Consider the following 14,488-nt stretch of genomic DNA (forward strand, 5'->3'; position numbering starts at 1 on the left):
GCTGTTCGAGGACCGGGCACAGGGGAGGGGGGTTGGGGAGGTTTGACTTCATTGTTGAGACGCGGGAAAGGCTGGAGAGAGCTGCGTGCGCCTGGAGCTGCAGAACTCAGGGCTGTGAGCAGGGCCTCAGAAAGAGGACTGACTCGGGGAAGGCAGATGAGGGGGAAAAAGGAAGTTAGAATGTCCAGAGAAAGCCGTTTTGAGGAGCGAAAGGAAGGTGGAAAGGAAAGAACGAAGAGGAGTGAACTTTCTCAACGCAGAGAGACTTTCGGGAAAGAGGCGGTTTGTTAGAGTCCCTAGATTTTTAAGACTTGTTGAACAGTAAAGCTCTTTGACGGGTTGGAATTAATCTTTAACATGAGGAATAAATGTTGCGTGGAAGAGTTACTTTTTGGATAACCAGTTCTTGCAAAGAGTCTACTGGACCTTAGTCTCTGGAGAATTAAAATCTCGATCTAGATGTAGAGTTTGCTGTGATTAAGTTGGCAACAGCCTGTTTTCCTCCTCTTTTTTTTGTGGAATGGAGATCATCGTAGGACTGAATTCTCTTTGCTGAGGTCGGAGGACAGCTCTGCTCTCAGTCGGCTATCTCGGTCCTTTCTGGCTGGGGAAGGATCTGACGTCTCCTTCCCCCGCTTCCTCCTCTCCCTCCCCTGCCAGAGATCTCCTTTGTTTATTCGTGGATGGCTTGTAGGTGACTCTCCAGTGTTGTGCTGAAATCTTGAAAGGTGGGAATGCTGTGTCTTGGTCAGTGATTTCTGCCCCAAACCTGTTACTTAAAAAATCATAGTGTATATTCCATTACCTTTTTTTCTTTTTTAATGGAATCTCCGCAAGTCCAACCTGGATAAATATTATTTAAATTTTATCATTCCACTGTCGGCTTACCTCTGAAAGTACACGTTTATTTTGATCTGTACAGTTTTTGCGAAGATTGTATGATACTTTTATTCTTCTGTTCTTATGTGAGCATTTTCAAAACTTTGCCTCATTCAAGTGTATGAAGTTCTTGGTGATATGAATTAGTGTTTGATTAAAGGTAACCTTTTCCCCCCTTACTTGGTTTGACAAAGTATCTAATAAGACTCCGTTTTCTATTCTTGGAAGGTATGTATATGTTATATATTACCGTTTTTCGTTAGTTAGCTAGTTATCCATTATGTGTATATATGTATCGCTACACAGCTGCAGTCAGTCTAAAAATTTTATCACTCAGCAGATACTCTGATTTCTTCTGTCAAAAATAAGCACTGGTGTGCTGTAAATTCTAGTAAGTAGTCAGGAATGTAGTTAATGGAAGCCTAGGTATTTCTGATTGGCCTAGGTAGATTTGTATAAGTTCTAAATAGACTTATCTTTTTCTCTACAGGAAGTTTTCTTATTTTCTTAATGTGTTTTCTTTAGGTGAATCAAAAAGGGTCCCAGGAAACCTGTGAATGTTGAAGAAAATTCGTCTGTGAATTTTTGGTATTCAAGGAGGAGTCAGTATTTATATTCATCTTTTAAACTGGGAAGATTTATATTTTATTTTAAAACGTCTTGATATTTACAATGAATGGACACAGTGATGAAGAAAGTGTTAGAAACAGTAGTGGAGAATCAAGGTAAGCACTTTATTATCAAGTATTTATTATGAAGAGAATGGAAAACTTGTGTGACTCTTTTTAGTTTTCTTAGTAGATGGCAGTTTTCAGGTTCAAATTCTTCCTCTTAGGTATCCAAACAGTAAAAAGTTTCTAATATAAGGAGCTTTGTTGATAATACAGGTTTTAATTATTTTTTTCCTTTGAGATACACAAAGAAGAATTTAAGTATAGAAGTTTGGGTTACTTAAATCTCCTTGGAGGTATATATTGTTTGGGTTAATAACTGAAGCTAGAACAAGTAGGAAAAGAGATTTAAATTGATTTGACTGTTAGTGCACTCTCTAAATAAGGGCAATAAGAATTTCTTTCCTCATCTTTTTCTGGCATTTTATCTTCTACCTGTGCTGTCCAATATAGTAACCACTAGCCACATGTGGCTGTTTAAATGTAAATTAATTAAAATTACACAATATTCAAAATTCAGTTACTCAATCACACTAGACACATTTCAAATGCTGAATAGTCCCATGTGGCTAGTGGCTACCATGATGGACGGTGCAGATAGAAAACATTACTATCACTACAAAAAGTTCTTTTGGACAATGCTGATCTGGATATTTGTTAAAGTATTGTTGCAACTCTTTTTTCCTCCTATTTTCTTTAATTTGAGTTTTAATTATATATGAGTGAGTTAAGAGTTCTTACTTGGGCCATGTCTTTTTAAGGAAGATATAGTTTATGGGATTAAGCCATATTAAGCTATTTTAATGTGAAAGAAGCCTCTTCAAATACAAAGACTCTTTAAATTCTTCTGTAGCCCCCAAATTTTGAGTTATCTGCATATTAATAATAAAGTCCATGTAGTTATATATACTCATTGTATGTAGAGATCAGGAATATGGACATTGGAGTGAGACTGCCTGATTACTTATCCTGGTTCTACTTCTGGTTAGCTCTGTGAATTAGGACAAATTATTTAACCTCTGGGGCCAGCCCCATGGCCTAGTGGTTAAGTTTGGTGTGCTCTGCTTCAGTGGCCCGGGTTCAGTTCCTGGGCACCGACCTACATCACTCATTGGTGGCCATGCTGTGGCGGCGACCCACATACAAAATAGAGGAAGACTGGCACAGATGTTAGCTCAGGGTGAATCTTCCTCAAGCCAAAAGAGGTAGATTGGCAACACATCTTAGCTCAGGGCCAATCTTCCTCAGCAAAAAAAAAAAAAAAAAGAGAGAGAGAGAGAAAGAAAAAATTAACTTCTGAGGCTTTGATTTTTGCAGTTTTGAAATGGGGATTACGGTATTATTTATCTTATTTGAAGTTGAGGATTAAGTGAGATGCTACATCTAAAGGTCTTAATATAGTTCCTGATATAATGAGCACTCAATATTTGCTTATTATGATTAGCATTATGTTTTATGTAACATAGGGTACTAGATAACTAAAACATTAATTATAGTGATAGAGAAATGTGATGGACAAGAAACAGGAAAGTTTTGGCAGTTAGGAGAGTTTCAGAAAAAATGTTGGGGTAGAAAATGAAGCAGTGGTATATGTATTTGACCTGAGACTTGGGATTTTCTGGTCATTCTAGGAATACTTGAGTTTATCAGCTTTCACAGGTGCACTGTTTGGATAACAAGAACATCATAGAGAAGAAGGAGTAGTTACACGGAAAGCAGCATGATTTAGCAGAACAAGTGTTGGTCTGGAGTTACAAAACCTGAGTTGACACCATCTAACTAGTTCTCTGAATGATTTCTCAACTGTAAAGTAATTAAGAGTTGAACTAAATGATTTTGAAGTTTCATCCTATCACTTTTACAATGTGTAATAAAATTTTAGATAACAGAGTTTCTGGTGATTCTAGTCAAACTCTGTTATCTAAAACTTTATGAATCACCAGAGTTGAGAGGTAAATTAGAAGACTTTTGAATCTCAGTTTTGATTCAGATCTCTACGTGAATATTGACTATAGTAAGTGAATAGGAGAGTCACGTTGTCCCGCATTGTCTTATTCATTAGTGAGCAATGAAATGGTTGATAGGTAGAAATACCTAGAGGAGACACAGGAACAAAACTACCTAGAAAATAGGAAGTAAGCCTCTTGAGAGGATTTATCCTCTTGTTGAGTATGCGGAGAGATCGCGTGCTGTTATATTCTGACCGCTTACCTGTTCGAGTAATCTTTTATATATTTTACTGCCATATCTAAAGCAAAGGTGAGTAGTAAGTCAAATTAGATGGTATAGTTGAAAAAAGTTAAACCCTGTGAAAGCAGATTTACTTACAGGAGTCTTTTATAATGCATACTCATTTAAAATAATTGCAAAGCATATTCTGTAATTATTCTGAGTCATCATTTCTACCATACAAGGTATGTGCTTCTGAGAAGTATGATTGTCGAGTTATCTAATTCTTTCAACTGCCTTGGTGTTTGTTTATCAGGAGGAGGAAGACCTGCTTCTATTTTGCTTTCATTTTCTTCCATACTGCTGTTATGCTATCCTTTTCCTTTGCTCTACTGTCATTGTTACTAACCCTGAGACCCCCTCCCCAAAGCTTTTGTAACAAGGCAGTACAGAGAAGGGAGATTGTGCCTAGTTAGTTAAAAGAGTGAGGAGGTGAACTTTATAGACATAGGGATTTTCTTGCAAACAACAGAAGTTTCAGTAACTATGAATATTAATATAGAGTGATGAGAGGAGAAATATGCTCTCCTTTTAAAATTAATATACACTGTAAATAGTTTTTAAAGTAAAATTTGATTTTTATTGGCTAGAATTTTTAAATGTATTTTTGCTTTAGTGTTTCTTTTTTCCTTTATGAAAATGAAGTTTATGAAATGAAATAGACTTAAGAAGTCATTTAGCATTTTTGGTTGGTATAATTAGCTTTCTACTAAAAAAAATGGTTTTTTGATTCTTTCCATGTGGAAAGCTCTCTATAACCATTGACTGAAGGGAAGAAGAATACATAGGAAAATGTGTCTTGGGCTGTGCTATAACGGACAGTTTTGAAACTTATTTACTAAGAAATCTGGGTCAGGATGCACCTGTACATCAGTTTCAGCTCAGCACAAAGTTTATTATGTAACTGAAGTTAAGCTTTCTGAAGATACTATGGGAAGATTTCAGAGCATCAGTGCCTCACTGTGTGGATGTGTTGTTATTTGCAACCAAATTTCTCAAATCCTGGGTAGATATTTTTTATTTTAAAATTATCTTGAGTGATGATTTACTCCAGGACTAGATTTATGGGTAAAGACCAGAAATATATTATCATATTTTGCTCATTTTTGGATGATTGATACATGCTTAATACTCAGAAGAATTTCTCTGCTTGCCTGTAGATTAAATTTTTAATAATATGTTTGTCCATGTAAATTTGAGAATTTATTTGAATCACTTTAATTAGTCTCTGTCTATTATGCTCTTGAAAAATTCTCACAGGGTGAGGCAGGTGGTTAGTGACGTGCTGTAATGGTCTCAGCCATTTAGAATTAGTCTCTAGCTGGCAATGGAGCTTTGTTGACTGTAACACTTCAGTTTCCTTGGCTTATGGAAAATATTTTAATTATCGTTTTATGGTTGAAGAATCTCTGGATCTCAGCTTGTAAAGTGTTGTGGGTAGGCAGTGAATAGGGACTGTGGTCACGGGAAATGTGCTGAATGGAAACCTCCTTTTTAGAAATTCAGAGTTTAAAGGCTTTTTAGAGGCTTTGAGAAGCCCTGGAGCCTCAATGACCTGTGACATTTAAGGAAACCAGTTCAGAGTGAATTTGAACACAGGGCACGGTTTGCACCATGGATCTGTTAGTGTCCTGTTGAATTCTACTATGGTATACTGTGTTTGGAAACATTGTGTTTATGTATACACATACCAGAAAGATTTCTTGCCATCAAAATCAGTTCGTTTCTTTCACTAAATAAATTTGAACAATTTTTAAAGTCAATACCAGTTAAAATGGTGTTTGCTGAGCTTGTTTTGCAGTTATCTCAGAGTTTTAAAAAAAATGTCATTTTTTACATTTCCAAAGTTTGTGCTAAGAAATATTTCAAGGAGGATGGGAAAGTGTGAAATCACAAAGCCAGAATGGCTAGAAATCATTGAGTTAAGGAAACTGGTTTTTAAAATTTTCTGTGATGTCATTAATTGCAGGAAAGTATGACTCTTTTACATCTCATTTTTTGTTATTCCCTATTTCTCAGTTCAGTATGTGCTTTCTTCATCTTTTCCTCTTTTTTCTCTCAAATATCCTGTATATGTTACTAAATCTAAGATCATCTAAGATCGCTTCTTATCCTTTGAAAACTCAATAAATCGTTAAGCAGGAGCCTTAGTAATAGGATACTCTGTTTCCAAACAGAATTTACCAAATTAAAATTTTCACACAATTTCCTAGGATTGTGGTTAATCTAGGTTACTGTAAAGTATTTAGGCTTTTTTAACTGATAAGGCTAAGAGAATTGTATATGACTTGACTTTGCAAGACATTACTTTTATCTAAATAGGTATGAGATAATGTGGGGGCAAACATTCATGTGTAGTTACCCCTTTTTTGTACAGTAGCCTCCCCTCATCCACGGGGGATGTGTTACAAGACCCCAAGTGGATGCCTGAAACTGCGGATAATACAGAACCCTGTATATACTATATTCTTTCCTATGCATTCATACCTGTGATACAGTCTAATTTATAAATTAGGCACAGTAAGAGATTAACAACAACAATAATAAAATAGAACCGTTATAACCATATACTGTAAAAATAGTTCTGTGAATGTGGTCTCTCTCTCTCAAGATACCTTATTGTACTGTACTCACCCTTCCTCTTGTGAGGATGTGAGATGATACAATGCCTACATGTTGAGATGAAGTGAGGTGAATGATCTAGGCATTGTGATGTAGCGCTAGGTTAATATTGACCTTCTGACAATACATGAGGAGGATCATTGAGCCGTGATGATGTTGATGGTTGGATGTCATAAGCAGATGATGTCCATGGTTGTTAGAACACAAGCACTGTGATACTGCGATAGTCAATCTGATAACTGAGATAGCTACTAAGTGACTAATGGGCAGGTAGCTTATGCGGCGTGGATACGCTGGACAAAGGGATGATTCACGTCCCAGGTGGGATGGAGCGAGATTTCATCATGCTACTCAGAACAGCACGAAGTTTAAAACTTACGAAGTTGGGAATTTTCTATTTAATATTTTCAGACCACAGTTGACTGCAGGTAACTGAAACTGTGGAAGGCAAAACTGCGTATAAGCGGGGAAGACTGTACTGTTGAAATAGTTGCTTATTTAAGATCTTGACGACTGGTGGGTTACATATGATATAGTTGGGTTTAAAAATAAGAGTATTTTTTGTGGTGAAGAGATAAAGAATAGATGGAGAAAACTTTATTGTATTTTTTAAGGAAAATTTAAAAACATGCAGAAATAGAAAATTTGCAGCCCCAATTTTGGTCCTTGGGCCAGCAGCATTGGCGTCACTTGGGAGCTTGTTCAAAATGTAAAACCTTCGCCCCTACCCCAGACCTTCTGAATCAGAATCTTCATTTTAACAAGATTCTCCAGTAATTCGTATTCGTATTAAATTCATACGCATATATATGAAGCGGTTCATTCAGCACCTTGCCGCTTTTTTTGTTACTGATGTTGTTATACATCGTTTTTATTTTCTGGAAACTTCCAAAGAATGGTGTCATAGGCCCTGCCATCAAGAGGCTGGGTACATTTCATTGCTCTAGAAATAATAATGCAACCAATAATCATTGAGCTCTTAACTCTGACTGAGCCAGGCATGGTGCACAGTACATGGTGCGTTATGTGAATTTATCACAGTTCATCCTCACAAAACTCCTGTGATGTTCACAGTATTATGAGTCCCATTCTCTAGAAGGAGAAACCAGATTTATAACCATTAAAAAAAAAAAAAAAGCTATTGGGGCCAGCCTGGTGGTGCAGTGGTTTAGTTCACGTGCTCTCCTTCCGCGGCCCAGGGTTCGCAGGTTCGGATCCTGGGCGCAGACGTATGCACCACTTATCAAGCCGTGCTGTGGCAAGTGTCCCACAGAAAATGGAGGAAGATGGGCACAGATGTTAGCCCAGGGCCAGTCTTCCTCAGCAAAAAGAGGAGGATTGGCAGCAGATGTTAGCTCAGGGCTAATCTTTCTCACGAAAAAAAAAAATAAATTTCAAACTTCACTTGGATTTCATTGACTTTTCCATTAATGCTCTCTTTCTATTCCAGGATTCAACCCAGGGTACCATGTTATGTTTAATTGTCAGCTCTCTCCAGTGTCCTCTGCTCTGTGAGAGTTTCTTAGCCTTTGTTTGATTTCCTTAACAGTCATCAGAAGTACTGGCTAGGTGTCCTGTAGAATGTCCCCCAGTTTGGATTAGTCTGATATTTTTGTTAGGATAAACTAGGGTTATCAGTTTTTAGCACGAATATCACAGAGATGAAGTGTTCTTCCAGTCACATCGTATGGGGAGCATAATATCCACGTGACATTACTGTTGATGATAACGTCCATCACTTGGCCAAGGTAGTATTTGCCAGGTTTCTCCACTGTAAAGTTACTGTTTGTTTTTCCCTTTCCATGCTGTATTCTTCGGAAGCAAGTGACTGTGTCTGGCTCACTCTCAAGGGGGTGGAGGGAGTGGGAATTAAGTTCATCTCCTGCTGGGAGGGAGTGTCTACATATATTATAGTGGAATTCTTCTGTAGAGAAGTCACTGCTCCCCCGTTTAGTCACTCATTCATTTATATAAGCATGGACTTAGGTATATGTATTTTATACTTTGGGCTATAATCCAATAAATTTATTTTGTTGCTCAAATTGTTCTAGCCTTGCCCATTGTGAGCTTTCTTTCGAGTTGGCTTCTGTGTCCTTTTGACACATTCCCATTCTTTTGCCCTCGAGTCACTCATTTCTCCAAAGAGCTCTGGTCCCTTTTATTGGAGAAAACGGTATTAGAAAGCAGATTTGGGTGCGGGGTATGCTCATTGCTACTCAGGTGTCACTACTTCTAGGCCCTCTCAGCAGACAAAGCAGACAGAGCTAGTAACATATGTATATATAGTAAACCACGTATGTCGGCATATCTGTAGTTCTTTCTGTATCTGTCCATCTGTATACATATTAAGGTAAACTTGAGTTTGTACTGATGTCTCCAGCTATAATCCTGAACTACAGGATTCATCCTAACCTTCCTTTCTTGCTCCTTTGTAATTTCTATCTCCAACAGAGAAACCTGGTTCCCACCATCCTCTACCTGCCATCCATACTCTTCACCCTCAGCATATGGGTAAAGCAGGTGCAGAATTTCTAGGCTATTCTCACAGAAGAAACAAATTTACCAACTAGAATACAGTGTTTACGTACAGTGTACAGTTCCTATTATATTTAGCCTTACGGTTTCTAGTCAAAACACTCGTTTTCCAAAGTTACTCAAGTTAGCTTCTGCCCCCCAACCCCCTTCAGTATGATGATATCATAAATTTATAATAATGTTAGATTCATTTGTCACAGTTTGCATTCCATCCTGGGATACTCAGTCACATGGGTTGATTTTTTTTAAACTTGCACGTATTACATACACTCTGTGCTACACGGTTTTGTGGGCTTTGACAAATGCATAGAATCATTTATTCTCCGCCACAGTACTGTCAGAATGATTCCTGGCTACCACTGATTTGTTGTCCTTCCCTACAGTTTTGCCTTTTCCAGAATGTCATACGATGGAAGCATGCAACATATGGCTTTCTGTCTCTTTCGCTTAGCAAAATGAGTTTGATGCAAATTAAGGTATAATTTACATGCAGTTTAACGTACAGATCTTAAGTGTACAGTTTAATGCATTTTGATAAATGCATACACCTGTGTAACCTATTCCTCTATCAAGATATAGAACATTTTTCTCACCCCATAAAGTTCCTTCTTGTCCCTTCCCAGTCAATCCCAGCTACTGCCTCACCTCCCTCACCTCACACTTTGATGCAACCACTGTTCTGATTTTTTCCCCCAACAGAGATTATTTTCTGCCTGTTCTAGAAACCTATATAAATAGAATCATATAGTATTTACTCCTTTCTGTCTGGCTTCTTTTGCTTGACATATTCCTACAAAAAATTTTAATTAATTCACAATAGAAGATGAAATACATATACAGTCTTTCCTATATACCAGGAAGTTTCATAAGTGCTTTACATATATCCACCAATTGAATCCTTAATACAAGTCTACGAAGTAGGCACTTTCATGTTCCCATTTTACAGATGAAGAAACTGGAGCACAAAACATGTTACTTGCCTGAGGTGAGCAGGTTATTAAGTGGTAGAGTCTAGACTTGAACGCAAATGGTCTCTCTCCAGAGTCCATACTCTTAAACTCTATGCTACAGAGCACTGCCTGAGTACCGGGTATGATTTGTGGCACAAGATCTACAGTAATGGATCACACACACAGTCGTTGCCATCATGGTGCTTACAACCTAGTGGGGGTTGGGATGGAATAAATATTAGTCAAATAAATAAGTATATATAGAGTTAATTGGATGGTGATATGTGCTATTGAGACGAATATCTCCCAATAATGATAAGAAATGTGGGAATTGGAGACTTGCTCATTTATCTGGAGTGAGAATGAAAGCCTCTCTGTTCAGGGCACACTTGAGCAGAGACCTAAGTGAACTGAGAGTGACCATGTGGCTACATTGGGGGATATCAGTCTAGGCAGTACAGAGACCCTGACATTGAATTGTGCTGGGGTGAGGGAGCTACAGCAAGACCAGTATAGCTACAGTGGATGGAGCAAATAGGGGAGTGGTGGAAGGTGAGGTCAGTGATGTGATGAATCCTGATTATTTGGGGGCCCTGTAGGAAATGGTACAGACTTTCCATTATGCTCTCCATGCACTGATGTGTCACTAGGCCAGAATGATTCATGTTAACAGGACTAGGGTGTAGGGAAACCAAAGAGGGATACTGCATATTCAGTCACTGGAAGAGCAAGGAAGAAAAGGTGAGGGGAGGGGGGTGAGTCTGGGGTCATAGTGGGCAGAGGGGAGACAGCTGCACCACAGGGGCTGAGAAGAGCTCAAGGGTAACATCTGGACCCCAGTTCTCCTGCAGGGATATAGTCACGGCATGGACTCACTCTCCTCCATCCCTCTGATCTCCTATCTGGGCTCCCCACTGACCAACCCAAACAGAAGCCTAAGGCAAATGAGCTCTTTGATATAGTCCATCAACCTCCCCAAGCACAGAGCAGCGTAGACTAGAGGGGAGAGTGCCAGTGTTTGCCATTCCTTATATACAGAGTGTTCCTCTGCAGTGTATTTCTCATGTGTGTCTTTAGGGATGAGGGTCCTCTGAAGGGTTTTCCATTTTGATGATGTTCATAGAGTTTTCCCTTAGTGTAAATTGTGATGTGACTCCCGAAGGCTATCACTGAAGGCTTTCCTATAGCTATTGCATTCTTTAGGTTTCTCCCCAGTAGGTCATCTTCTGGCACACAGTAGAGTCAGAGTTTGTGTTGAAGGTTTTACCACATAGAGTGCAATTAGAGAAGGCTTCTCTCCAGAGTGAGTTAACGTGTGGGTTATTGAATGCTACTCCATATTGTCAGATTAGAAGGATGAGGGTGTGCTGAAGGCTTTTCTTCACTGAAGGCCAGACTCCAAGAGGATTCCCAGTGATCTCTGTCTCCTGGTATTCATATCCTGTGTAGTTCCCTCCCACTGTGTGGCAGGATCAGTCTGGGTGACCAACACAATCCAGATGAAGAGAGAATATGGCCTTCTGAGGCTAGGTCATAAAAGACTTATGGCTTCTGCATGGGCTCTTTTGGATCACTTCCTTTGGAGGGAACCTGCTTCCATATTGTGATGATACTCAGCACCATGGAGAGACCTACATAAGGAGAAACTGAAGGACTCCTGCCAACAACTGGCACTAATTTGCAAGGGATGTGAGTAAGCTACCTTGGAAGTGGACCCTTCAGTCCCAAAGACTTTAGATGACTGCAGTTCTGGTTGACATCTTGTTTCTCATGAGAGATCCTGAGCTAGAACTACATAGTTAATCCATTCCTGACCTCCTGACCTACAGAAATTGAGAGATAATAAATGCTTGTTGTTTTGAACCACTAAATTTTAGGGATAATTTATTACACGACAAATAATTTATACATGCAATGTGAGTCCCGAAGATGCCCGAGGGGTGGAAGATCAATGAGTGCTTTCCCACAGTTATTATATTCATATCTACCTATTATGAATTCTCTTATGCACAGAAAGGTAAGAGTTAGTGGTGAAAGATTTCCCACAGTGATTGCATTCCTATGGTTTTTCTCCAGTGTGAGTTCTCACAAGTTTCTTAACAGATGAGAGATTATTAAAAGCTTTCCCACAGTCACCGCCCTCGTAGGCTTTCTCTCCGTTATGTATTTTCTTGTGCACAGTAAGAGAAAAGCTACTGCTGCAGGATTTCCCACACTCATTGCACTCATAGGGTTTTTCTCCAGTATGAGTTCTCACATGCTGTGTCAGATGTGAGCTCTTCCTAAAGGCTCTACAACAATCATGACATTCATAAGGTTTCTCCCTGTATGCATTCTATTGTGGACAGTAAGGGAGGAGCTCGTGCTGAAGCCTTTCCACAGTGATTACATTTGTAACGATTCTCCCCAGTATGAACTCTCCTGTGCCTTTTGAGGATACATCTAGTGCGGAAAATGTGAAAACACTGGTTACATTCATAGAGCTTTTCTCCAGTGTGAATTCTCACATGAAGTCTAAGGGATGAGGGATTACTGAAGGCTTTCGCACAGTCACTGCATTCATAGGGTTTCTCCCCATTATGTATTCTCTTATGAACAGTGAGGTAAGAACTGCTGCTGAAGGATTTGCCACATTGATTGCAATCATAGGGTTTTTCTCCAGTATGAATTCTCTTGTGCTGAGTAAGATTAGATTTTGTGCTGAAGACTTTAAAACACTGATTACACTTGTTGAGTTTCACTCCAAGATGACTTCTCTCCTGTTGATTAAGAAATGAATGCTAACTATAATTTATAATATTTTAAATATTCAATGCTATCATAGGAATTTTTCTTCCAGGAATTCTGCTATGTATAACATCATTATAATTGGTGTTTTTGCCACTTTGAGTGCCTGTATATGATTTCTGCTGGTTTGAGTTCTCAGAAGTTAAAAAAGATGGATGCTTTGCCATAAGTCCTTATCAGATTCACAGAGCATCTTCTGATAAGTTTAAGACAAATTTATGTTTGAAACACTCAATATCTGAGTCACATTTATGGAAACATTTACTTATGTGAACACTCAGGGAAGAAAAAATTTTGGAGATAACTTATGCTTCTCTCCAAATTCACAAGAGTTTCAGGGTATCTCTCCAGAGGGACAACTTTTTCTTGGGAAAATGAATCCCTTGGTAACTTTGTGGCTTTTCTAATTTATGGTATTTTCCTACTGTGGAAAATCAGAAATCTTACCATTTTTAAACCTTTAGATTGTTCTTCTCTAAAAACATGCTGCTTAGAAGTTAACCCTTGGACTTTAAGTAGCGTCTCCAAATCCAAAACAAATTGAAAAGAAATTTAAGTTGATGAAGTAAAGAAAAGGTAAAATGCACACATTAGTGAAGGTAGACCCGAAGGGGTTAGAGATTTTCAGGAGGTTTACAATGAAAGGGACACGACTGTGAAAATTTTAGGTTTGTATTAAAGAAGACTCTAGAAAGATTGAGATTGATGCTGATGGAAAGAAGGAATTGTCAGGAATGTAAAGTGTGAAGGAACTAGACAAACAGCTCATATGAGACTTAAATTTAAGAAGGAAGAGAGAGATCTTTTTCCCCCCTCTGAGGCCAAAGTAAAGTATGAGATAATGAACAGAAAGTTAAAGAAAAAGAAAAGGAGGTCCACGAGGAGGCTCATACTAAACGTTTTTGGCCTTCTTGTCGGAAAAAAAGGGCATTTTACAAATGTCTTGATGGACATTTCCTAATGTAATACTCCAAACTGTCAAGCCACAGGCCAGAGAGGTTCCTGACAAAGACTCATATATACCTAGTGCTCACCTGGACAGGTGCCTGGGAGAATTCCTCTTTCCTCTGTCCTCGCTTTATCTTCTTGCTCCAATTCGGAGAGCAGACTAGGTTTATCAACTTGATTTCCTATACATGGAGAAAAGACATATGATGTAGGGGACTCTGCATGGGACAAGAAGCCTCACCATGGAACTGAGGCCCACACTTCTATAGATGAGCAGGTGTGACTTTAGGAGCAGCAGTACAATTATCCTTAAATTCTAACAAATATAGTAAAACTATCTTTCACCAAGAAAAAAAAATGCAAGCATCCTCAGTCAATATCCAGGGTGACAGGGGATAACTGGTCCCAGAAGTTCATGCCCAGTTTCAAATACAGACTTAAAAGCCCCAAAGCTTTTATCCATGGAGAACATGAAGTCAGGGCAAGGAGTAGATCTTCAGTTGATAGGGAAGGCATTAGACCACAAGCTCCAGGATGGTAGGGACCTAATTCCCTAATTCCTAATTCCTAGCACAGACCTCATTCACCACCATATTCCTAATTCCTAGCACAGACCCAGGAACATAAAGGTGCTTAAGAAAGACTTGTGAGAAGTGATGTCAGTTATTTCCCTTCTTCTACTGATTTGGGGCTTTGTTCTTCTTTTTCCAGTTCCTTTAGGTGCACTCTTAGATTGTTTGTTTGAGATTTTTCTTGTTTGTTGAGATAGGCCTGTATTGCTATAAACTTCCCTCTTAGAACCGCTTTTTCTGTATCCCATAAATTCTGGCATGTCGTATTTTCATTTGTCTCCAGGTATTTTTTGAT

The 14,488-nt window shown here is 38.7% G+C and overlaps 1 pseudogene; it reads left to right on the forward strand.

Annotated features, from left to right (window-relative positions):
* The first annotated feature begins 1,448 nt into the window (after positions 1-1,448).
* The window catches only part of LOC131403918 (butyrophilin-like protein 9), a 48,696-nt pseudogene continuing 35,656 nt past the window's right edge, over positions 1,449-14,488 (forward strand).

The sequence above is a fragment of the Diceros bicornis genome, unplaced genomic scaffold (assembly GCF_020826845.1).
Source record: "Diceros bicornis minor isolate mBicDic1 unplaced genomic scaffold, mDicBic1.mat.cur scaffold_95_ctg1, whole genome shotgun sequence".
Taxonomy (NCBI): Eukaryota; Metazoa; Chordata; class Mammalia; order Perissodactyla; family Rhinocerotidae; genus Diceros; species Diceros bicornis.